At 48.0% G+C, this 26,979-nt stretch overlaps 5 non-coding genes across 5 annotated transcripts; all 5 read left to right on the forward strand.

Moving 5' to 3' along the window:
- Nucleotides 1-888: 888 nt before the first annotated feature.
- On the forward strand, nt 889-960 carry TRNAH-GUG (transfer RNA histidin (anticodon GUG)). The gene has a single exon. It is a non-coding gene; the product is annotated as a tRNA-His (tRNA).
- A 2,321-nt stretch (nt 961-3,281) lies between these two features.
- On the forward strand, nt 3,282-3,353 carry TRNAH-GUG (transfer RNA histidin (anticodon GUG)). Its single transcript has one exon. It is a non-coding gene; the product is annotated as a tRNA-His (tRNA).
- A 2,321-nt stretch (nt 3,354-5,674) lies between these two features.
- On the forward strand, nt 5,675-5,746 carry TRNAH-GUG (transfer RNA histidin (anticodon GUG)). Its single transcript has one exon. It is a non-coding gene; the product is annotated as a tRNA-His (tRNA).
- Nucleotides 5,747-15,697: 9,951 nt separating this feature from the next.
- On the forward strand, nt 15,698-15,769 carry TRNAH-GUG (transfer RNA histidin (anticodon GUG)). Its single transcript has one exon. It is a non-coding gene; the product is annotated as a tRNA-His (tRNA).
- Nucleotides 15,770-25,272: 9,503 nt separating this feature from the next.
- On the forward strand, nt 25,273-25,344 carry TRNAH-GUG (transfer RNA histidin (anticodon GUG)). Its single transcript has one exon. It is a non-coding gene; the product is annotated as a tRNA-His (tRNA).
- The last annotated feature ends 1,635 nt before the right edge of the window (nt 25,345-26,979 follow it).

The following is a 26,979-nucleotide window of genomic DNA, read 5'->3' on the forward strand; positions in this document are numbered from 1 at the left end:
GCATCCCTGCATGAGGGTGAGACAGGGAGGAGATATGATCCCCGTATGAAGCCGAGAGAAGGAGGAGGCGTGAACGTGCATCCATGTATGCGGGCGAGACGGGAAGGAGCATTGGTCATGCATCCCTTCCTGAGGGTGAGACAGGGAGGAGATAAAATCCCTGTATGAAGCCGAGAGAACGAGGAGACATGAACGTGCATCCATGTATGCGGGCGAGAAGGGAAGGAGCATTGGTCATGCATCCCTGCATGAGGGTGAGACAGGGAGGAGATAAAATCCCTGTATGAAGCCAAGAGAACGAGGCGGCATGAACATACATCCTTGTATGCAGGTGTGACATGGAGTCATCATGAACATGCATCCCTTTATAAGGACATAACATGGAGGACGCATGAACATGAATGCCTGAATTTTATGGTGGTGGCCTTCGGGTGATTTGGCACGTGCAATTGGTGAAGAGCACTTCTCCTGCGCAAAAAAAGAAATGTACTATTAGCACCCCGGAGGGAGCCTCTGCACTTCTTATAGGGAGAAAACTCTGCAATGGAAGGGGACAGGGTCAATAACAGCTGTAAACTCTCACAAGACCATCACTGCTCTCACACTTTCCTGCTCTCAGGCTGGCGGGCCATTATCGGCCCTGGCTGCCGCACCATTGCCAGGTTTGTGTAACTATATTATTTCTAATTGGCTCCACTTTGATGACTTTCATTTGGATTCTGACTTGATTATTGAGATCTTAAATAAGTGACTGGGGATCAGGTGTCCACTTATTCTCATGGATAACATCACAACCAACCTTTAATTCAAACATGAGTCATGAAATCACAGATGGATTACAGCTTATGATAGAGGTGGAACGTCACATTGTAGTAGCCCAAGTAGCTCGCCGTGATCGTATAGTGGTTAGTACTCTGCGTTGTGGCCGCAGCAACCTCGGTTCGAATCCGAGTCACGGCATTGCGGTGAGGCAATGTCACGGCAGTTGGGCAGATATTTTAGAATTTCCATTAATACATTGGCAATCTCTGTGGAGGACTGAAACAATTCGATATGTCCTGTTACTGTTATGAACCTTTTGTTTCTTTAATGCTCTTTGCACACTTTTTCATCGGGTGACTGTAATGTATTTCAACCAAATCTAATTAAGAGCGCATTATGTGGTGACATTTGCAGGACATGAAACATTATAACACTGCCATTTACGTCAATAACCACTAGCTTGATTAAGACATATGTATTGCAGCGACAGTATTTCCCAGTTACAAATGGGAATAAAAACAACATCCGCGAGGGATTGAACCAGCGACATTTAACTGATGTTGCCAATGGAGCGCGTTACAGAGAGCGCGAGGTCCCGCCTTTACAGTCACACGCTGATGATAATACAGATGTTTAAATAAACAGGCATATCTGTGGACTTGTGGTCTTTCTACATTGGGACTCATAGTCTAGTCCTAGGCTATTGTAGGCACTGGAGTATCTTTTAGTGGAATGAGAGGCATTCTGTAGTCGCGTGAAAGGACCTTTCAAGTCAATCTGATCTGTATTGTCCTGTGAAAAAAAGCGTTCTTAGACACAGTGAGGAGTTTTTGGGGATAATGGGAAAATCATTTCCAACTAAATGACAGGAATTTCTTAGTCCAATCATGAAGTGTGCTAGGCTTTTTTATACTGTGGCGGAAAGAGAGAGAGTATAACAGTCATTATAAATAAAGGGCCAAGGAAGTGACAGTTTATGGAAGGAACAATTTGCACATAGTTTTAGAATGTGGTCAGGAGGAGGACAATGTGCTTACACATATGAAACATTAGAAGGTAGACATTATGGAAGCACATATATTTCTTTATTTTTAGTGTATTTGGGGAGAGGGGGTTAATATAGCACGTCCAATGTGGAAAAGTGCTTTCCATAGCACCTTGCAGGTGGGCGACATCTAGAGCTGTGCAGTAGCCACCCATGCCCCAGACGTCAAAGAGAACAAGAAGTTACACATGTTGGAAGTGAGGGTGAGACATTGAGGAGATATGATCCCCGTATGAAGCCGAGAGAAGGAGGAGGCGTGAACGTGCATCCATGTATGCGGGCGAGACAGGAAGGAGCATTGGTCATGCATCCCTGCATGAGGGTGAGACAGGGAGGAGATATGATCCCCGTATGAAGCCGAGAGAAGGAGGAGGCGTGAACGTGCAGCCATGTATGCGGGCGAGACAGGAAGGAGCATTGGTCATGCATCCCTGCATGAGGGTGAGACAGGGAGGAGATATGATCCCCGTATGAAGCCGAGAGAAGGAGGAGGCGTGAACGTGCATCCATGTATGCAGGCGAGAAGGGAAGGAGCATTGGTCATGCATGCCTGCATGAGGGTGAGACAGGAAGGAGCATTGGTCATGCATCCCTGCATGAGGGTGAGACAGGGAGGAGATATGATCCCCGTATGAAGCCGAGAGAAGGAGGAGGCGTGAACGTGCATCCATGTATGCGGGCGAGACGGGAAGGAGCATTGGTCATGCATCCCTTCCTGAGGGTGAGACAGGGAGGAGATAAAATCCCTGTATGAAGCCGAGAGAACGAGGAGACATGAACGTGCATCCATGTATGCGGGCGAGAAGGGAAGGAGCATTGGTCATGCATCCCTGCATGAGGGTGAGACAGGGAGGAGATAAAATCCCTGTATGAAGCCAAGAGAACGAGGCGGCATGAACATACATCCTTGTATGCAGGTGTGACATGGAGTCATCATGAACATGCATCCCTTTATAAGGACATAACATGGAGGACGCATGAACATGAATGCCTGAATTTTATGGTGGTGGCCTTCGGGTGATTTGGCACGTGCAATTGGTGAAGAGCACTTCTCCTGCGCAAAAAAAGAAATGTACTATTAGCACCCCGGAGGGAGCCTCTGCACTTCTTATAGGGAGAAAACTCTGCAATGGAAGGGGACAGGGTCAATAACAGCTGTAAACTCTCACAAGACCATCACTGCTCTCACACTTTCCTGCTCTCAGGCTGGCGGGCCATTATCGGCCCTGGCTGCCGCACCATTGCCAGGTTTGTGTAACTATATTATTTCTAATTGGCTCCACTTTGATGACTTTCATTTGGATTCTGACTTGATTATTGAGATCTTAAATAAGTGACTGGGGATCAGGTGTCCACTTATTCTCATGGATAACATCACAACCAACCTTTAATTCAAACATGAGTCATGACATCACAGATGGATTACAGCTTATGATAGAGGTGGAACGTCACATTGTAGTAGCCCAAGTAGCTCGCCGTGATCGTATAGTGGTTAGTACTCTGCGTTGTGGCCGCAGCAACCTCGGTTCGAATCCGAGTCACGGCATTGCGGTGAGGCAATGTCACGGCAGTTGGGCAGATATTTTAGAATTTCCATTAATACATTGGCAATCTCTGTGGAGGACTGAAACAATTCGATATGTCCTGTTACTGTTATGAACCTTTTGTTTCTTTAATGCTCTTTGCACACTTTTTCATCGGGTGACTGTAATGTATTTCAACCAAATCTAATTAAGAGCGCATTATGTGGTGACATTTGCAGTACATGAAACATTATAACACTGCCATTTACGTCAATAACCACTAGCTTGATTAAGACATATGTATTGCAGCGACAGTATTTCCCAGTTACAAATGGGAATAAAAACAACATCCGCGAGGGATTGAACCAGCGACATTTAACTGATGTTGCCAATGGAGCGCGTTACAGAGAGCGCGAGGTCCCGCCTTTACAGTCACACGCTGATGATAATACAGATGTTTAAATAAACAGGCATATCTGTGGACTTGTGGTCTTTCTACATTGGGACTCATAGTCTAGTCCTAGGCTATTGTAGGCACTGGAGTATCTTTTAGTGGAATGAGAGGCATTCTGTAGTCGCGTGAAAGGACCTTTCAAGTCAATCTGATCTGTATTGTCCTGTGAAAAAAAGCGTTCTTAGACACAGTGAGGAGTTTTTGGGGATAATGGGAAAATCATTTCCAACTAAATGACAGGAATTTCTTAGTCCAATCATGAAGTGTGCTAGGCTTTTTTATACTGTGGCGGAAAGAGAGAGAGTATAACAGTCATTATAAATAAAGGGCCAAGGAAGTGACAGTTTATGGAAGGAACAATTTGCACATAGTTTTAGAATGTGGTCAGGAGGAGGACAATGTGCTTACACATATGAAACATTAGAAGGTAGACATTATGGAAGCACATATATTTCTTTATTTTTAGTGTATTTGGGGAGAGGGGGTTAATATAGCACGTCCAATGTGGAAAAGTGCTTTCCATAGCACCTTGCAGGTGGGCGACATCTAGAGCTGTGCAGTAGCCACCCATGCCCCAGACGTCAAAGAGAACAAGAAGTTACACATGTTGGAAGTGAGGGTGAGACATTGAGGAGATATGATCCCCGTATGAAGCCGAGAGAAGGAGGAGGCGTGAACGTGCATCCATGTATGCGGGCGAGACAGGAAGGAGCATTGGTCATGCATCCCTGCATGAGGGTGAGACAGGGAGGAGATATGATCCCCGTATGAAGCCGAGAGAAGGAGGAGGCGTGAACGTGCAGCCATGTATGCGGGCGAGACAGGAAGGAGCATTGGTCATGCATCCCTGCATGAGGGTGAGACAGGGAGGAGATATGATCCCCGTATGAAGCCGAGAGAAGGAGGAGGCGTGAACGTGCATCCATGTATGCAGGCGAGAAGGGAAGGAGCATTGGTCATGCATGCCTGCATGAGGGTGAGACAGGAAGGAGCATTGGTCATGCATCCCTGCATGAGGGTGAGACAGGGAGGAGATATGATCCCCGTATGAAGCCGAGAGAAGGAGGAGGCGTGAACGTGCATCCATGTATGCGGGCGAGACGGGAAGGAGCATTGGTCATGCATCCCTTCCTGAGGGTGAGACAGGGAGGAGATAAAATCCCTGTATGAAGCCGAGAGAACGAGGAGACATGAACGTGCATCCATGTATGCGGGCGAGAATGGAAGGAGCATTGGTCATGCATCCCTGCATGAGGGTGAGACAGGGAGGAGATAAAATCCCTGTATGAAGCCAAGAGAACGAGGCGGCATGAACATACATCCTTGTATGCAGGTGTGGCATGGAGTCATCATGAACATGCATCCCTTTATAAGGACATAACATGGAGGACGCATGAACATGAATGCCTGAATTTTATGGTGGTGGCCTTCGGGTGATTTGGCACGTGCAATTGGTGAAGAGCACTTCTCCTGCGCAAAAAAAGAAATGTACTATTAGCACCCCGGAGGGAGCCTCTGCACTTCTTATAGGGAGAAAACTCTGCAATGGAAGGGGACAGGGTCAATAACAGCTGTAAACTCTCACAAGACCATCACTGCTCTCACACTTTCCTGCTCTCAGGCTGGCGGGCCATTATCGGCCCTGGCTGCCGCACCATTGCCAGGTTTGTGTAACTATATTATTTCTAATTGGCTCCACTTTGATGACTTTCATTTGGATTCTGACTTGATTATTGAGATCTTAAATAAGTGACTGGGGATCAGGTGTCCACTTATTCTCATGGATAACATCACAACCAACCTTTAATTCAAACATGAGTCATGACATCACAGATGGATTACAGCTTATGATAGAGGTGGAACGTCACATTGTAGTAGCCCAAGTAGCTCGCCGTGATCGTATAGTGGTTAGTACTCTGCGTTGTGGCCGCAGCAACCTCGGTTCGAATCCGAGTCACGGCATTGCGGTGAGGCAATGTCACGGCAGTTGGGCAGATATTTTAGAATTTCCATTAATACATTGGCAATCTCTGTGGAGGACTGAAACAATTCGATATGTCCTGTTACTGTTATGAACCTTTTGTTTCTTTAATGCTCTTTGCACACTTTTTCATCGGGTGACTGTAATGTATTTCAACCAAATCTAATTAAGAGCGCATTATGTGGTGACATTTGCAGTACATGAAACATTATAACACTGCCATTTACGTCAATAACCACTAGCTTGATTAAGACATATGTATTGCAGCGACGGGGGCGTGGCCGACCGCCATGTGAGAAAGCCGCGCTTCGTAGCAGCTCCGTTGATGCGCTCATCATTTTGCCCACAACCTGCATCCACCTTAAATGAAACTACACCTGCGACCCGAAGATCGCTTCGGTACAGTCGGCTGACCTTCCGACGGTGTTTTGGGGCCGGTGCGTGGCCTCACCGAGGAGAAACGCCGTGGTGTAGGAGGAAAGCGCACGACTCAAAATGGCGACCGCTTGCTGACCGCGGAAGAGACGAGCGCCGGATCGCGCCCAACACAGAGCGGAAAAGGAGGCTCGCCTCGGACTCCGGCTACCAGGGGGAATTGGCCCAGTCGACCGACGGCCGGAGACTGCATCTGCCCCGTGCGCCTCCCCTGCGGTAGAGGCGCACAACGAAGGGCTCAGACCCGGTAACAGCGCTACGAGGTACGGAGTGGGAACAGGGCTGGGGGGACATTCGGCTCGTCGACCGAACCTGCTGCATCATCCCTGAGAGAGGTTGCACTCTACCACCGGCCCTATTGGAGGCCGGGGCGCTCCGGAAGCAAGGGTTTGCCGAGATCATAATCCTCGCCCCCCAGCACCCCAACCCGCCGGCGCCCCCCATTCCAAGCCCGCCCGCACAAGAGATGTCCGCAAAAGGCCCCAGGAACAAGCACAAGCAGACAACCATGGAGGCGTTCGCAGCCACTGGCGCCCTCAAACCAGATGCCGCCTCGACGACCTCGGAGGTAGGACCCTCTGAACCCACGAACTCGCAACTACTGGAAGCCATTACGGCGCTCCAAAAAACCATGGAGGGCAAGATAGATGCCATGGCCATCGACTTAAACCTACTCAGACAAGATGTGCGCTCCATTGCGGGCAGAACGGAGGCATTGGAGTCCCAGGTTAAAGAAAATACTGACGCCAAAACTCGCCTCTTAAGAGAGGTAGATGCCCTAGCCCAGAAAGTCAAGAACCTCGAAGACAGGGCGGACGAGGCGGAAGGACGGGCACGCCGCAATAACATAAGAATTATCGGATTGCCGGAGGGGACGGAAGGGAACGACCCCACGAACTTTGTCGAAAATCTGCTGCTGCAAGAGGTCGGTGCCGGCAAATTGTCTCAGGGGTTCACCATCGAGAGGGCGCACAGATCCCTCACTAAGCGCCCACCACCGGGGAACCCGCCAAGGCCGATAATAGCTAAAGTCCTCAATTACAAAGACAGAGAGACTATCCTGGCCCACTCACGGAATGGGGGCCACATTGAGTCTGGCTCCGCCAAAATCGCAATCTACCCGGACTATACCCTCCAAGTCCAAAGGAGCAGAGCCCAATTCGCCCACATCAAGGCCAGATTGAAAAATGCGGGCTTGCGATACATGCTACTATACCCGGCCAGACTTAAGATCATCCATAACAATCGAACGCACCTCTTCGAATCACCGACAGATATAAATGAATGGATGGACAGGGAGCAGATCCCTGACATAGAAGGAAGGCAACGGAAAACAAGAGAAAACGGCACCCCCAAGGAAGCCTAATGAAACCACTTTATCGGGACGTATGCGAAGTAATCTCACCTTGCAGATTGTGGCACCATCGAGTGTCTTGGAGCTGACCGAATGGCACCGCTTGGTATCGGACACTACCAAGGGGATTGGCCCGCACCCCCGAATCTCTTTGGGTATCTAACCCGCCCGTAGGGCACCAGAGGACCGTAGGTCTAATGGAGCAGAAACGGGGATGTCAGGATGGGGGGAACCCCGTTAGACTAGTTCTGTTATTGGCTAACGCCAAGTTCACTGTTTGCAGGGTCGGGAAATTGCCCGTTAGCATCCCGTCCCAGTTAGTTAATGGGAAAGTCCGGAACCACCTTGACCACCACACATCACCACTTCAAACTAGTATTGTTAAGTGCCACCGCCAGAGCAGGCCACTGAACCATACACTGATAGGCCGGGGGGCGACACCACAGGGCAGCCCACCCACGTCCTCACACTCACGCTACACCCATGACTAACGTTGTTAAAGTCATGTCATGGAACGTTAGGGGCCTGAACAGCTACATCAAACAACACAGGGTCCACACCTTCCTCAAACGCCACAAGATAGGAATCGCCCTATTGCAGGAAACCCACCTGAATGCACAGAAACTTGCGGCACTGGCTAAGAGATGGAGAGGAACCCTGATAGGCACCACGTACTCTAACTATGCACGGGGAGTCCTGATATGGATTGCCCCCACCATTCCCGTCAACCTCGCATGCACCCACATCGATAACGAAGGTAGGATGGCCTTGCTCAGAGGCACCATAGACGGCAGAGAATTCTGCCTAGTAAACACCTATGCCCCCAACCATGATGCGACGGTCTTCTTCCGCTCCTTATACACCCGGCTTAGCCCGGACAGAGACGGCACGCTCATATGGGGTGGCGATCATAACTGCACCCTTGACCCGCGTATGGACAGATCGGATAACAAACATACCCGCCCCTCCCCTCCCGCTAAAATACTGAAAGCCCTCTTACATCAATACGCCCTGCTAGACCTCTGGAGGACTCAGCACCCGGAAGAAAGAGGCTACTCCTTTTACTCACCCCCTCACGCGGTCTACACTAGAATCGACAGCCTACTGGTGAGCGAGGAACACTTAGACACATTTGTAGACACGCAATACCTCGCTAGAGTGCTGTCTGATCACTCCCCCATAGTAACCTCCTGGACATTAACGGCACCGCGACCCCCCATACCCACATGGAGACTCAGAGGCGAAGCACTGTTAGACAAGGCTTTCCAAGAACAGATTAGGCAATGCACGGCGAACTATTGGCTGACAAATAAGGACAGTGTCCAACATGTCAGCACGGCATGGGAAGCTTACAAAGTAGTGATTAGGGGGGAGGCGATAGCCACTATAGGGGGGGCCCAAAAGTCTATCACAGCTAAGTTGGCTATTGCTGAAAACGAGCTGCAGCAACTAGAATCTTTGGCCTCCTCAGACCCAGCCCACGTACATAGCATAATCGAACTAAAGAAGGCCTGTCTACAACATTGGGAGGCCCTCGGGAAACTCAGCTACACGAAATACATCGAAAGAAACCACGCCCTCGGTGACAAACCGGGCAAGCTACTAGCGTGGCTCTGCAAGCGGGAAACCCCTAGAATACCTATCTGCCACATGCGCGATGATGAAGGCGTAGACACGTACTCACAAGCAACCATAAACCATATATTCACGAAGTACTATCAGGCCCTCTACACCGACCCCTCACAGCCAACAGACACTGAAATAGGGGATGTATTGGACATCATTGATTTACCACACCTCGAGGAACACGCGGCTGAATCCCTGGAAGGGCCAATAACCCCCGACGAGGTCGCAGTGATCATTAGAACGCTCCCCGCAGGGAAAACCCCAGGTCCGGATGGGCTCCCGGGCGAGTTCTATAAGGCCTACGAAGCCGAACTAGCCCCACTACTTGCCCAAGTCTTCAACGAGGCATACGACACAGGCCGACTACCCAGCACCATGAGAGAGGCAACCATCATACCCCTCTTGAAACCTGATAAAGATGGCGCAGAGTGCGGCTCGTACAGGCCGCTATCCCTACTGAACACAGATAGCAAGATTCTCGCAGCAATCCTGGCCATGAGGTTACGCAGAGTCATCCCGTCCCTGATCCACCAAGACCAGACAGCATATGTGCCCGGTAGAACCATTACGGAAAACCTACGCAGACTGCACCATGTTATCCACAGCACTGAAGGCAGACGGACACAATGTGCAGTAGCATCCCTTGACGCCTCTAAAGCATTTGACTCAGTGCGCTGGAGATGGCTCCTGGCCACCATGTCTAAGATGGGAATAGGGCTCAGCTACATAAAATGGGTCACACTCCTTTACACCAATCCAGAGGCCAGAGTACGCACCAACAGCACCTTCTCACACAAATGGGAGCTTTCTCGAGGAACTAGGCAGGGATGCCCCCTATCACCCATGCTGTATATTATAGCTATAGAACCCGTGGCAGCATATGTGAGACAGGAATACGGGGATGGAGGCATACTAGTAGATGGGGTGAACCATGTGATTTCCATGTACGCCGACGATATGCTCCTCTATCTAACAAACCCCACACACATACTGCCCTACATACTGGAAACCTTAGATAGATTTCACAGATACACGGGGATCCAGATCAACCGGGACAAATCATGCCTATTCCCCCTCGCCGCCTTGAGCGGGAAAATGGCCGGTCAGCTCCCCGATCTTGCCCTAAACTGGGAACCCTCCTCCTTCAAATACCTGGGCATCAGAGTGCACAGAGACCCCAAGACTGAGCACGTACTGAACACAGTGAGGGCAAAGGAAGGCCTGGCAAGGTCAATGGAGTTCTGGAGCAGGCTGCCGCTATCGGTAGCGGGCAGGGTGGGCCTGCTGAAAATGGTGGCGCTTCCCAGACTGCTGTATTTCTTCACCAACGTACCACACAACATACCACGACAATTTTTCAACGAACTACACAGACTGTGCAGAACATTCTTGTGGCAGGATGGCAGGCGTAGGGTCGCCCTCGAAACGATGCAGAGACCGTATGACAAGGGGGGCCTCAGAGTGCCCAACTTCGAACTGTATTACCTGGCCGGACAATTGAAGCACGTGATACAATGGATGGCCGACGAGGCCACTACGGACACTCGCTTGCTACAGCCGCAAGTCCCGCAATTGCTCCTCAGGGACCTGCTATGGTCTGAACCCAAGTCTAAACAACCTCACTCATACCTGATTCTCTTGGGCGTCCAAATCTGGCGGAGGGCCTGCAAGGCTGCACTGATCCCTGACCCCTACTCTCCTCAGATCCCTATAGCCGCCATCATGGCCAACAGACCGGGAAGCCATAGGATAATAAGAGACACTTGGGAACCTTGCGGCGTAGCTACCCTGGGCGACCTGGCGGATGATCAGGGAATCTTAACCTTCGCGGAGTTACAAAAAGTCTCTGGTATCCACACGGGACAGTTCTTACTCCACAATGCAGTGATTAGGAAACTGGTGACCCGCTGGCCACCAACGGATCCGTTAAATACTGGTCACGAACACATTGAGGACCTGCTCGGGGCGGCCGAGGGTGGCCATGAGACCTCAAGAATATATGACACACTGCTAGACAGCGTCACCCAACGAAACCTCCAGTGTAAGGCGGCGTGGGAACAGGAACTAGGATCACAATTCGAAGACAATGAATGGGGGGCCATAATGGGATACCACAGGAAAGTATCCAGGAACGCCAGGTTCCAACTCATCCAATTCTACATTACGAATAGAGCGTATCTCACACCAGACGTCATCTCCAGATTTAGTGGAGCTGTGACCACTGGGTGCCCCAAATGCAACGAAGCCCACGCGGCGATGATACATATGTTTTGGGGATGCCCCGCCATTCAGTCTTTCTGGGCCCAGGTCAAAGCCAAGGTGGCCGAGGCGAACATCACCCTAGAAGTTCATACGCCAAAAGCATGCATCCTCGGCATATACCCCAGAAGCAAGAAGAACAGACCACTCAATAAACTAAAAGACCTAATGTATATACTGGCGAAGAGACGCATTGCAATGAATTGGAAGCGCCCGCGGGCCCCCTGCTTGTTGACTTGGTGGCAAGACCTCCGCAAATGGACGAACGCAGAGACAGCGGTCTGGGAGATGGCGCAGTGCCAACAAAGGCAGGACACCTCAGACGACCTACTACAATGGGTGGAGCTAACGGTTACGCTGTTCAGCCCCAACATGGGAAGCTCCTCTGGCGATGACACAGATGACCCACAACAATCACGTGGATGAACTGGTGGTGTAACACGTTTGGGCCCGGACAAGTTGGGATAGGGAGGGGGGAGGGTGGGATGGGTGTGATTGCACTTTGTTTTTTGTGTATGTTCACGTTGATGACACAATGAAAATAATAAAACAGATTTAAAAAAAAAAAAAAAAAAAATGTTGGAAGTGAGGGTGAGACATTGAGGAGATATGATCCCCGTATGAAGCCGAGAGAAGGAGGAGGCGTGAACGTGCATCCATGTATGCGGGCGAGACAGGAAGGAGCGTTGGTCATGCATCCCTGCATGAGGGTGAGACAGGGAGGAGATATGATCCCCGTATGAAGCCGAGAGAAGGAGGAGGCGTGAACGTGCATTCATGTATGCAGGCGAGAAGGGAAGGAGCATTGGTCATGCATCCCTGCATGAGGGTGAGACAGGGAGGAGATATGATCCCCGTATGAAGCGGAGAGAAGGAGGAGGCGTGAACGTGCATCCATGTATGCGGGCGAGACAGGAAGGAGCATTGGTCATGCATCCCTGCATGAGGGTGAGACAGGGAGGAGATATGATCCCCGTATGAAGCCGAGAGAAGGAGGAGGCGTGAACGTGCATCCATGTATGCGGGCGAGACGGGAAGGAGCATTGGTCATGCATCCCTTCCTGAGGGTGAGACAGGGAGGAGATAAAATCCCCGTATGAAGCCGAGAGAACGAGGAGACATGAACGTGCATCCATGTATGCGGGCGAGAAGGGAAGGAGCATTGGTCATGCATCCCTGCATGAGGGTGAGGCAGGGAGGAGATAAAATCCCTGTATGAAGCCAAGAGAACGAGGCGGCATGAACATGCATCCTTGTATGCAGGTGTGACATGGAGTCATCATGAACATGCATCCCTTTATAAGGACATAACATGGAGGACGCATGAACATGAATGCCTGAATTTTATGGTGGTGGCCTTCGGGTGATTTGGCACGTGCAATTGGTGAAGAGCACTTCTCCTGCGCAAAAAAATAAATTTACTATTAGCACCCCGGAGGGAGCCTCTGCACTTCTTATAGGGAGAAAACTCTGCAATGGAAGGGGACAGGGTCAATAACAGCTGTAAACTCTCACAAGACCATCACTGCTCTCACACTTTCCTGCTCTCAGGCTGGCGGGCCATTATCAGCCCTGGCTGCCGCACCATTGCCAGGTTTGTGTAACTATATTATTTCTAATTGGCTCCACTTTGATGACTTTCATTTGGATTCTGACTTGATTATTGAGATCTTAAATAAGTGACTGGGGATCAGGTGTCCACTTATTCTCATGGATAACATCACAACCAACCTTTAATTCAAACATGAGTCATGACATCACAGATGGAGTACAGCTTATGATAGAGGTGGAACGTCACATTGTAGCAGCCCAAGTAGCGTTGTGGCAGCAGCAACCTCGGTTCGAATCCGAGTCACGACATTGCGGTGAGGCAATGTCACGGCAGTTGGGCAGATATTTTAGAATTTCCATTAATACATTGGCAATCTCTGTGGAGGACTGAAACAATTCGATATGTCCTGTTACTGTTATGAACCTTTTGTTTCTTTAATGCTCTTTGCACACTTTTTCATCGGGTGACTGTAATGTATTTCAACCAAATCTAATTAAGAGCGCATTATGTGGTGACATTTGCAGTACATGAAACATTATAACACTGCCATTTACGTCAATAACCACTAGCTTGATTAAGACATATGTATTGCAGCGACAGTATTTCCCAGTTACAAATGGGAATAAAAACAACATCCGCGAGGGATTGAACCAACGACATTTAACTGATGTTGCCAATGGAGCGCGCTACAGAGAGCGCGAAGTCCCACCTTTACAGTCACACGCTGATGATAATACAGATGTTTAAATACACAGGCATATCTGTGGACTTGTGGTCTTTCTACATTGGGACTCATAGTCTAGTCCTAGGCTATTGTAGGCACTGGCGTATCTTTTAGTGGAATGAGAGGCATTCTGTAGTCGCATGAAAGGACCTTTCAAGTCAATCTGATCTGTATTGTCCTGTGAAAAAAAGCGTTCTTAGACACAGTGAGGAGTTTTTGGGGATAATGGGAAAATCATTTCCAACTAAATGACAGGAATTTCTTAGTCCAATCATGAGGTGTGCTAGGCTTTTTTATACTGTGGCGGAAAGAGAGAGAGTATAACAGTCATTATAAATAAAGGGCCAAGGAAGTGACAGTTTATGGAAGGAACAATTTGCACATAGTTTTAGAATGTGGTCAGGAGGAGGACAATGTGCTTACACATATGAAACATTAGAAGGTAGACATTATGGAAGCACATATATTTCTTTATTTTTATTGTATTTGGGGAGAGGGGGTTAATATAGCACGTCCAATGTGGAAAAGTGCTTTCCATAGCACCTTGCAGGTGGGCGACATCTAGAGCTGTGCAGTAGCCACCCATGCCCCAGACGTCAAAGAGAACAAGAAGTTACACATGTTGGAAGTGAGGGTGAGACATTGAGGAGATATGATCCCCGTATGAAGCCGAGAGAAGGAGGAGGCGTGAACGTGCATCCATGTATGCAGGCGAGAAGGGAAGGAGCATTGGTCATGCATCCCTGCATGAGGGTGAGACAGGGAGGAGATATGATCCCCGTATGAAGCCGAGAGAAGGAGGAGGCGTGAACGTGCATCCATGTATGCGGGCGAGACAGGAAGGAGCGTTGTTCATGCATCCCTGCATGAGGGTGAGACAGGGAGGAGATATGATCCCCGTATGGAGCCGAGAGAAGGAGGAGTCGTGAACGTGCATCCATGTATTTAGGCGAGAAGGGAAGGAGCATTGGTCATGCATCCCTGCATGAGGGTGAGACAGCGAGGAGATATGATCCCCGTATGAAGCCGAGAGAAGGAGGAGGCGTGAACGTGCATCCATGTATGCGGGCGAGACAGGAAGGAGCATTGGTCATGCATCCCTGCATGAGGGTGAGACAGGGAGGAGATATGATCCCCGTATGAAGCCGAGAGAAGGAGGAGGCGTGAACGTGCATCCATGTATGCGGGCGAGACGGGAAGGAGCATTGGTCATGCATCCCTTCCTGAGGGTGAGACAGGGAGGAGATAAAATCCCCGTATGAAGCCGAGAGAACGAGGAGACATGAACGTGCATCCATGTATGCGGGCGAGAAGGGAAGGAGCATTGGTCATGCATACCTGCATGAGGGTGAGACAGGGAGGAGATAAAATCCCTGTATGAAGCCAAGAGAACGAGGCGGCATGAACATGCATCCTTGTATGCAGGTGTGACATGGAGTCATCATGAACATGCATCCCTTTATAAGGACATAACATGGAGGATGCATGAACATGAATGCCTGAATTTTATGGTGGTGGCCTTCGGGTGATTTGGCACGTGCAATTGGTGAAGAGCACTTCTCCTGCGCAAAAAAATAAATTTACTATTAGCACCCCGGAGGGAGCCTCTGCACTTCTTATAGGGAGAAAACTCTGCAATGGAAGGGGACAGGGTCAATAACAGCTGTAAACTCTCACAAGACCATCACTGCTCTCACACTTTCCTGCTCTCAGGCTGGCGGGCCATTATCGGCCCTGGCTGCCGCACCATTGCCAGGTTTGTGTAACTATATTATTTCTAATTGGCTCCACTTTGATGACTTTCATTTGGATTCTGACTTGATTATTGAGATCTTAAATAAGTGACTGGGGATCAGGTGTCCTCTTATTCTCATGGATAACATCACAACCAACCTTTAATTCAAACATGAGTCATGACATCACAGATGGAGTACAGCTTATGATAGAGGTGGAACGTCACATTGTAGCAGCCCAAGTAGCTCGCCGTGATCGTATAGTGGTTAGTACTCTGCGTTGTGGCCGCAGCAACCTCGGTTCGAATCCGAGTCACGGCATTGCGGTGAGGCAATGTCACTGCAGTTGGGCAGATATTTTAGAATTTCCATTAATACATTGGCAATCTCTGTGGAGGACTGAAACAATTCGATATGTCCTGTTACTGTTATGAACCTTTTGTTTCTTTAATGCTCTTTGCACACTTTTTCATCGGGTGACTGTAATGTATTTCAACCAAATCTAATTAAGAGCGCATTATATGGTGACATTTGCAGTACATGAAACATTATAACACTGCCATTTACGTCAATAACCACTAGCTTGATTAAGACATATGTATTGCAGCGACAGTATTTCCCAGTTACAAATGGGAATAAAAACAACATCCGCGAGGGATTGAACCAACGACATTTAACTGATGTTGCCAATGGAGCGCGTTACAGAGAGCGCGAGGTCCCGCCTTTACAGTCACACGCTGATGATAATACAGATGTTTAAATAAACAGGCATATCTGTGGACTTGTGGTCTTTCTACATTGGGACTCATAGTCTAGTCCTAGGCTATTGTAGGCACTGGCGTATCTTTTAGTGGAATGAGAGGCATTCTGTAGTCGCGTGAAAGGACCTTTCAAGTCAATCTGATCTGTATTGTCCTGTGAAAAAAAGCGTTCTTAGACACAGTGAGGAGTTTTTGGGGATAATGGGAAAATCATTTCCAACTAAATGACAGGAATTTCTTAGTCCAATCATGAGGTGTGCTAGGCTTTTTTATACTGTGGCGGAAAGAGAGAGAGTATAACAGTCATTATAAATAAAGGGCCAAGGAAGTGACAGTTTATGGAAGGAACAATTTGCACATAGTTTTAGAATGTGGTCAGGAGGAGGACAATGTGCTTACACATATGAAACATTAGAAGGTAGACATTATGGAAGCACATATATTTCTTTATTTTTATTGTATTTGGGGTGAGGGGGTTAATATAGCACGTCCAATGTGGAAAAGTGCTTTCCATAGCAACTTGCAGGTGGGCGACATCTAGATCTGTGCAGTAGCCACCCATGCCCCAGATGTCAAAGAGAACAAGAAGTTACACATGTTGGAAGTGAGGGTGAGACATTGAGGAGATATGATCCCCGTATGAAGCCGAGAGAAGGAGGAGGCGTGAATGTGCATCCATGTATGCAGGCGAGAAGGGAAGGAGCATTGGTCATGCATCCCTGCATGAGGATGAGACAGGGAGGAGATATGATCCCCGTATGAAGCCGAGAGAAGGAGGAGGCTTGAACGTGCATCCATGTATGCGGGCGAGACAGGAAGGAGCGTTAGTCATGCATCCCTGCATGAGGGTGAGACAGGGAGGAGATATGATCCCCGTATAAAGCCGAGAGAAGGAGGAGGCGTGAACGTGCATCCATGTATGCAGGCGAGAAGGGAAGGAGCATTGGTCATGCATCCCTGCATGAGGGTGAGACAGGGAGGAGATATGATCCCCGTATGAAGCCGAGAGAAGGAGGAGGTGTGAACGTGCATCCATGTATGCGGGCGAGACAGGAAGGAGCATTGGTCATGCATCCCTGCATGAGGGTGAGACAGGGAGGAGATATGATCCCCGTATGAAGCCGAGAGAAGGAGGATGCGTGAACGTGCATCCATGTATGTGGGCGAGACGGGAAGGAGCATTGGTCATGCATCCCTTCCTGATGGTGAGACAGGGAGGAGATAAAATCCCCGTATGAAGCCGAGAGAACGAGAAGACATGAACGTGCATCCATGTATGCGGGCGAGAAGGGAAGGAGCATTGGTCATGCATCCCTGCATGAGGGTGAGACAGGGAGGAGATAAAATCCCTTTATGAAGCCAAGAGAACGAGGCGGCATGAACATGCATCCTTGTATGCAGGTGTGACATGGAGTCATCATGAACATGCATCCCTTTATAAGGACATAACATGGAGGACGCATGAACATGAATGCCTGAATTTTATGGTGGTGGCCTTCGGGTGATTTGGCACGTGCAATTGGTGAAGAGCACTTCTCCTGCGCAAAAAAATAAATGTACTATTAGCACCCCGGAGGGAGCCTCTGCACTTCTTATAGGGAGAAAACTCTGCAATGGAAGGGGACAGGTTCAATAACAGCTGTAAACTCTCACAAGACCATCACTGCTCTCACACTTTCCTGCTCTCAGGCTGGCGGGCCATTATCAGCCCTGGCTGCCGCACCATTGCCAGTTTTGTGTAACTATATTATTTCTAATTGGCTCCACTTTGATGACTTTCATTTGGATTCTGACTTGATTATTGAGATCTTAAATAAGTGACTGGGGATCAGGTGTCCACTTATTCTCATGGATAACATCACAACCAACCTTTAATTCAAACATGAGTCATGACATCACAGATGGAGTACAGCTTATGATAGAGGTGGAACGTCACATTGTAGCAGCCCAAGTAGCTCGCCTTGATCATATAGTGGTTAGTACTCTGTGTTGTGGCCGCAGCAACCTCGGTTCGAATCCGGCAGTTGGGCAGATATTTTAGAATTTCCATTAATACATTGGCAATCTCTGTGGAGGACTGAAACAATTCGATATGTCCTGTTACTGTTATGAACCTTTTGTTTCTTTAATGCTCTTTGCACACTTTTTCATCGGGTGACTAATGTATTTCAACCAAATGTAATTAAGAGCACATTATGTGGTGACATTTGCAGTACATGAAACATTATAACACTGCCATTTACGTCAATAACCACTAGCTTGATTAAGATATATGTATTGCAGCGACAGTATTTCCCAGTTACAAATGGGAATAAAAACAACATCCGCGAGGGATTGAACCAACGACATTTAACTGATGTTGCCAATGGAGCGCGTTACAGAGAGCGAAGGTCCCGCCTTTACAGTCACACGCTGATGATAATACAGATGTTTAAATAAACAGGCATATCTGTGGACTTGTGGTCTTTCTACATTGGGACTCATAGTCTAGTCCTAGGCTATTGTAGGCACTGGCGTATCTTTTAGTGGAATGAGAGGCATTCTGTAGTCGCGTGAAAGGACCTTTCAAGTCAATCTGATCTGTATTGTCCTGTGAAAAAAAGCGTTCTTAGACACAGTGAGGAGTTTTTGGGGATAATGGGAAAATCATTTCCAACTAAATGACAGGAATTTCTTAGTCCAATCATGAGGTGTGCTAGGCTTTTTTATACTGTGGCGGAAAGAGAGAGAGTATAACAGTCATTATAAATAAAAGGCCAAGGAAGTGACAGTTTATGGAAGGAACAATTTGCACATAGTTTTAGAATGTGGTCAGGAGGAGGACAATGTGCTTACACATATGAAACATTAGAAGGTAGAAATTATGGAAGCACATATATTTCTTTATTTTTATTGTATTTGGGGAGAGGGGGTTAATATAGCACGTCCAATGTGGAAAAGTGCTTTCCATAGCACCTTGCAGGTGGGCGACATCTAGAGCTGTGCAGTAGCCACCCATGCCCCAGACGTCAAAGAGAACAAGAAGTTACACATGTTGGAAGTGAGGGTGAGACATTGAGGAGATATGATCCCCGTATGAAGCCGAGAAAAGGAGGAGGCGTGAACGTGCATCCATGTATGCAGGCGAGAAGGGAAGGAGCATTGGTCATGCATCCCTGCATGAGGGTGAGACAGGGAGGAGATATGATCCCCGTATGAAGCCCAGAGAAGGAGGAGGCGTGAACGTGCATCCATGTATGCGGGCGAGACAGGAAGGAGCATTGGTCATGCATCCCTGCATGAGGGTGAGACAGGGAGGAGATATGATCCCCGTATGAAGCCGAGAGAAGGAGGAGGCATGAACGTGCATCCATGTATGCGGGCGAGACGGGAAGGAGCATTGGTCATGCATCCCTTCCCGAGGGTGAGACAGGGAGGAGATAAAATCCCTGTATGAAGCCGAGAGAACGAGGAGACATGAACGTGCATCCATGTATGCGGGCGAGAAGGGAAGGAGCATTGGTCATGCATCCCTGCATGAGGGTGAGACAGGGAGGAGATATGATCCCCGTATGAAGCCAAGAGAACGAGGCGGCATGAACATGCATCCTTGTATGCAGGTGTGACATGGAGTCATCATGAACATGCATACCTTTATAAGGACATAACATGGAGGACGCATGAACATGAATGCCTGAATTATATGGTGGTGGCCTTCGGGTGATTTGGCACTTGCAATTGGTGAAGAGCACTTCTCCTGCGCAAAAAACAAAAAAATAAATTTACTATTAGCACCCCGGAGGGAGCCTCTGCACTTCTTATAGGGAGAAAACTCTGCAATGGAAGGGGACAGGGTCAATAACAGCTGTAAACTCTCACAAGACCATCACTGCTCTCACACTTTCCTGCTCTCAGGCTGGCGGGCCATTATCGGCCCTGGCTGCCGCACCATTGCCAGGTTTGTGTAACTATATTATTTCTAATTGGCTCCACTTTGATGACTTTCATTTGGATTCTGACTTGATTATTGAGATCTTAAATAAGTGACTGGGGATCAGGTGTCCACTTATTCTCATGGATAACATCACAACCAACCTTTAATTCAAACATGAGTCATGACATCACAGATGGAGTACAGCTTATGATAGAGGTGGAACGTCACATTGTAGCAGCCCAAGTAGCTCGCTGTGATCGTATAGTGGTTAGTACTCTGTGTTGTGGCCGCAGCAACCTCGGTTCGAATCCGAGACACGGCATTGCGGTGAGGCAATGTCACGTCACGGCAGTTGGGCAGATATTTTAGAATTTCCATTAATACATTGGCAATCTCTGTGGAGGACTGAAACAATTCGATGTCCTGTTACAGTTATGAACCTTTTGTTTCTTTAATGCTCTCTGCACACTTTTTCATGGGTGACTGTAATGTATTTCAACCAAATCTAATTAAGAGTGCATTATGTGGTGACATTTGCAGTACATGAAACATTATAACACTGCCATTTACGTCAATAACCACTAGCTTGATTAAGACATATGTATTGCAGCGACAGTATTTCCCAGTTACAAATGGGAATAAAAACAACATCCGCGAGGGATTGAACCAACGACATTTAACTGATGTTGCCAATGGAGCGCGTTACAGAGAGCGCAAGGTCCCGCCTTTACAGTCACACGCTGATGATAATACAGATGTTTAAATAAACAGGCATATCTGTGGACTTGTGGTCTTTCTACATTGGGACTCATAGTCTAGTCCTAGGCTATTGTAGGCACTGGCGTATCTTTGAGTGGAATGAGAGGCGTTCTGTAGTCGCGTGAAAGGACCTTTCAAGTCAATCTGATCTGTATTGTCCTGTGAAAAAAAGCGTTCTTAGACACAGTGAGGAGTTTTTGGGGATAATGGGAAAATCATTTCCAACTAAATGACAGGAATTTCTTAGTCCAATCATGAGGTGTGCTAGGCTTTTTTATACTGTGGCGGAAAGAGAGAGAGTATAACAGTCATTATAAATAAAGGGCCAAGGAAGTGACAGTTTATGGAAGGAACAATTTGCACATAGTTTTAGAATGTGGTCAGAAGAAGGACAATGTGCTTACACATATGAAACATTAGAAGGTAGACATTATGGAAGCACATATATTTCTTTATTTTTATTGTATTTGGGGAGAGGGGGTTAATATAGCACGTACAATGTGGAAAAGTGCTTTCCATAGCACCTTGCAGGTGGGCGACATCTAGAGCTGTGCAGTAGCCACCCATGCCCCAGACGTCAAAGAGAACAAAAAGTTACACATGTTGGAAGTGAGGGTGAGACATTGAGGAGATATGATCCCCGTATGAAGCCGAGAAAAGGAGGAGGCGTGAACGTGCATCCATGTATGCAGGCGAGAAGGGAAGGAGCATTGGTCATGCATCCCTGCATGAGGGTGAGACAGGGAGGAGATATGATCCCCGTATGAAGCCGAGAGAAGGAGGAGGCGTGAACGTGCATCCATGTATGCAGGCGAGAAGGGAAGGAGCATTGGTCATGCATCCCTGCATGAGGGTGAGACAGGGAGGAGATATGATCCCCGTATGAAGCCGAGAGAAGGAGGAGGCGTGAACGTGCATCCATGTATGCGGGCGAGACAGGAAGGAGCATTGGTCATTCATCCCTGCATGAGGGTGAGACAGGGAGGAGATATGATCCCCGTATGAAGCCGAGAGAAGGAGGAGGCGTGAACGTGCATCCATGTATGCGGGCGAGACAGGAAGGAGCATTGGTCATTCATCCCTGCATGAGGGTGAGACAGGGAGGAGATATGATCCCCGTATGAAGCCGAGAGAAGGAGGAGGCGTGAACGTGCATCCATGTATGCGGGCGAGACAGGAAGGAGCATTGGTCATGCATCCCTGCATGAGGGTGAGACAGGGAGGAGATATGATCCCCGTATGAAGCCGAGAGAAGGAGGAGGCGTGAACGTGCATCCATGTATGCGGGCGAGACGGGAAGGAGCATTGGTCATGCATCCCTTCCCGAGGGAGAGACAGGGAGGAGATAAAATCCCCATATGAAGCCGAGAGATCGAGGAGACATGAACGTGCATCCATGTATGCGGGCGAGAAGGGAAGGAGCATTGGTCATGCATCCCTGCATGAGGGTGAGACAGGGAGGAGATAAAATCCCTGTATGAAGCCAAGAGAACGAGGCGGCATGAACATGCATCCCTTTATAAGGACATAACATTGAGGACGCATGAACATGAATGCCTGAATTTTATGGTGGTGGCCTTCGGGTGATTTGGCACGTGCAATTGGTGAAGAGCACTTCTCCTGCGCAAAAAAATAAATTTACTATTAGCACCCCGGAGGGAGCCTCTGCACTTCTTATAGGGAGAAAACTCTGCAATGGAAGGGGACAGGGTCAATAACAGCTGTAAACTCTCACAAGACCATCACTGCTCTCACACTTTCCTGCTCTCAGGCTGGCGGGCCATTATCGGCCCTGGCTGCCGCACCATTGCCAGGTTTGTGTAACTATATTATTTCTAATTGGCTCCACTTTGATGACTTTCATTTGGATTCTGACTTGATTATTGAGATCTTAAATAAGTGACTGGGGATCAGGTGTCCACTTATTCTCCTGGATAACATCACAACCAACCTTTAATTCAAACATGAGTCATGACATCACAGATGGAGTACAGCTTATGATAGAGGTGGAACGTCACATCGTAGCAGCCCAAGTAGCTCGCCGTGATCGTATAGTGGTTAGTACTTTGCATTGTGGCCGCAGCAACCTCGGTTCGAATCTGAGTCACGGCATTGCGGTGAGGCAATGTCACGGCAGTTGGGCAGATATTTTAGAATTTCCATTAATACATTGGCAATCTCTGTGGAGGACTGAAACAATTCGATATGTCCTGTTACTGTTATGAACCTTTTGTCTCTTTAATGCTCTTTGCACACTTTTTCATCGGGTGACTGTAATGTATTTCAACCAAATCTAATTAAGAGCGCATTATGTGGTGACATTTGCAGTACATGAAACATTATAACACTGCCATTTACTTCAATAACCACTAGCTTGATTAAGACATATGTATTGCAGCGACAGTATTTCCCAGTTACAAATGGGAATAAAAACAACATCCGCGAGGGATTGAGCCAACGACATTTAACTGATGTTGCCAATGGAGCGCGTTACAGAGAGCGCGAAGTCCCGCCTTTACAGTCACACGCTGATGATAATACAGATGTTTAAATAAACAGGCATATCTGTGGACTTGTGGTCTTTCTACATTGGGACTCATAGTCTAGTCCTAGGCTATTGTAGGCACTGGCGTATCTTTTAGTGGAATGAGAGGCATTCTGTAGTCGCGTGAAAGGACCTTTCAAGTCAATCTGATCTGTATTGTCCTGTGAAAAAAAGCGTTCTTAGACACAGTGAGGAGTTTTTGGGGATAATGGGAAAATCATTTCCAACTAAATGACAGGAATTTCTTAGTCCAATCATGAGGTGTGCTAGGCTTTTTTATACTGTGGCGGAAAGAGAGAGAGTATAACAGTCATTATAAATAAAGGGCCAAGGAAGTGACAGTTAATGGAAGGAACAATTTGCACATAGTTTTAGAATGTGGTCAGGAGGAGGACAATGTGCTTACACATATGAAACATTAGAAGGTAGACATTATGGAAGCACATATATTTCTTTATTTTTATTGTATTTGGGGAGAGGGGGTTAATATAGCACGTACAATGTGGAAAAGTGCTTTCCATAGCACCTTGCAGGTGGGCGACATCTAGAGCTGTGCAGTAGCCACCCATGCCCCAGACGTCAAAGAGAACAAGAAGTTACACATGTTGGAAGTGAGGGTGAGACATTGAGGAGATATGATCCCCGTATGAAGCCGAGAGAAGGAGGAGGCGTGAACGTGCATCCATGTATGCGGGCGAGACAGGAAGGAGCGTTGGTCATGCATCCCTGCATGAGGGTGAGACAGGGAGGAGATATGATCCCCGTATGAAGCCGAGAGAAGGAGGAGGCGTGAACGTGCATTCATGTATGCAGGCGAGAAGGGAAGGAGCATTGGTCATGCATCCCTGCATGAGGGTGAGACAGGGAGGAGATATGATCCCCGTATGAAGCGGAGAGAAGGAGGAGGCGTGAACGTGCATCCATGTATGCGGGCGAGACAGGAAGGAGCATTGGTCATGCATCCCTGCATGAGGGTGAGACAGGGAGGAGATATGATCCCCGTATGAAGCCGAGAGAAGGAGGAGGCGTGAACGTGCATCCATGTATGCGGGCGAGACGGGAAGGAGCATTGGTCATGCATCCCTTCCTGAGGGTGAGACAGGGAGGAGATAAAATCCCCGTATGAAGCCGAGAGAACGAGGAGACATGAACGTGCATCCATGTATGCGGGCGAGAAGGGAAGGAGCATTGGTCATGCATCCCTGCATGAGGGTGAGACAGGGAGGAGATAAAATCCCTGTATGAAGCCAAGAGAACGAGGCGGCATGAACATGCATCCTTGTATGCAGGTGTGACATGGAGTCATCATGAACATGCATCCCTTTATAAGGACATAACATGGAGGACGCATGAACATGAATGCCTGAATTTTATGGTGGTGGCCTTCGGGTGATTTGGCACGTGCAATTGGTGAAGAGCACTTCTCCTGCGCAAAAAAATAAATTTACTATTAGCACCCCGGAGGGAGCCTCTGCACTTCTTATAGGGAGAAAACTCTGCAATGGAAGGGGACAGGGTCAATAACAGCTGTAAACTCTCACAAGACCATCACTGCTCTCACACTTTCCTGCTCTCAGGCTGGCGGGCCATTATCGGCCCTGGCTGCCGCACCATTGCCAGGTTTGTGTAACTATATTATTTCTAATTGGCTCCACTTTGATGACTTTCATTTGGATTCTGACTTGATTATTGAGATCTTAAATAAGTGACTGGGGATCAGGTGTCCACTTATTCTCATGGATAACATCACAACCAACCTTTAATTCAAACATGAGTCATGACATCACAGATGGAGTACAGCTTATGATAGAGGTGGAACGTCACATTGTAGCAGCCCAAGTAGCTCGCCGTGATCGTATAGTGGTTAGTACTCTGCGTTGTGGCCGCAGCAACCTTGGTTCGAATCCGAGTCACGACATTGCGGTGAGGCAATGTCACGGCAGTTGGGCAGATATTTTAGAATTTCCATTAATACATTGGCAATCTCTGTGGAGGACTGAAACAATTCGATATGTCCTGTTACTGTTATGAACCTTTTGTTTCTTTAATGCTCTTTGCACACTTTTTCATCGGCTGACTGTAATGTATTTCAACCAAATCTAATTAAGAGCGCATTATGTGGTGACATTTGCAGTACATGAAACATTATAACACTGCCATTTACGTCAATAACCACTAGCTTGATTAAGACATATGTATTGCAGCGACAGTATTTCCCAGTTACAAATGGGAATAAAAACAACATCCGCGAGGGATTGAACCAACGACATTTAACTGATGTTGCCAATGGAGCGCGTTACAGAGAGAGCGAGGTCCCGCCTTTACAGTCACACGCTGATGATAATACAGATGTTTAAATAAACAGGCATATCTGTGGACTTGTGGTCTTTCTACATTGGGACTCATAGTCTAGTCCTAGGCTATTGTAGGCACTGGCGTATCTTTTAGTGGAATGAGAGGCATTCTGTAGTCGCGTGAAAGGACCTTTCAAGTCAATCTGATCTGTATTGTCCTGTGAAAAAAAGCGTTCTTAGACACAGTGAGGAGTTTTTGGGGATAATGGGAAAATCATTTCCAACTAAATGACAGGAATTTCTTAGTCCAATCATGAGGTGTGCTAGGCTTTTTTATACTGTGGCGGAAAGAGAGAGAGTATAACAGTCATTATAAATAAAGGGCCAAGGAAGTGACAGTTTATGGAAGGAACAATTTGCACATAGTTTTAGAATGTGGTCAGGAGGAGGACAATGTGCTTACACATATGAAACATTAGAAGGTAGACATTATGGAAGCACATATATTTCTTTATTTTTATTGTATTTGGGGAGAGGGGGTTAATATAGCACGTCCAATGTGGAAAAGTGCTTTCCATAGCACCTTGCAGGTGGGCGACATCTAGAGCTGTGCAGTAGCCACCCATGCCCCAGACGTCAAAGAGAACAAGAAGTTACACATGTTGGAAGTGAGGGTGAGACATTGAGGAGATATGATCCCCGTATGAAGCCGAGAGAAGGAGGAGGCGTGAACGTGCATCCATGTATGCAGGCGAGAAGGGAAGGAGCATTGGTCATGCATCCCTGCATGAGGGTGAGACAGGGAGGAGATATGATCCCCGTATGAAGCCGAGAGAAGGAGGAGGCGTGAACGTGCATCCATGTATGCGGGCGAGACAGGAAGGAGCGTTGGTCATGCATCCCTGCATGAGGGTGAGACAGGGAGGAGATATGATCCCCGTATGAAGCCGAGAGAAGGAGAAGGCGTGAACGTGCATCCATGTATGCAGGCGAGAAGGGAAGGAGCATTGGTCATGCATCCCTGCATGAGGGTGAGACAGGGAGGAGATATGATCCCCGTATGAAGCCGAGAGAAGGAGGAGGCGTGAACGTGCATCCATGTATGCGGGCGAGACAGGAAGGATTATTGGTCATGCATCCCTGCATGAGGGTGAGACAGGGAGGAGATATGATCCCCGTATGAAGCCGAGAGAAGGAGGAGGCGTGAACGTGCATCCATGTATGCGGGCGAGACGGGAAGTAGCATTGGTCATGCATCC

This window comes from Ambystoma mexicanum, assembly GCF_040938575.1.
Source record: "Ambystoma mexicanum isolate Mex_15411 chromosome 12 unlocalized genomic scaffold, UKY_AmexF1_1 Mex_chr12_unloc.1, whole genome shotgun sequence".
NCBI classification, from domain to species: Eukaryota; Metazoa; Chordata; class Amphibia; order Caudata; family Ambystomatidae; genus Ambystoma; species Ambystoma mexicanum.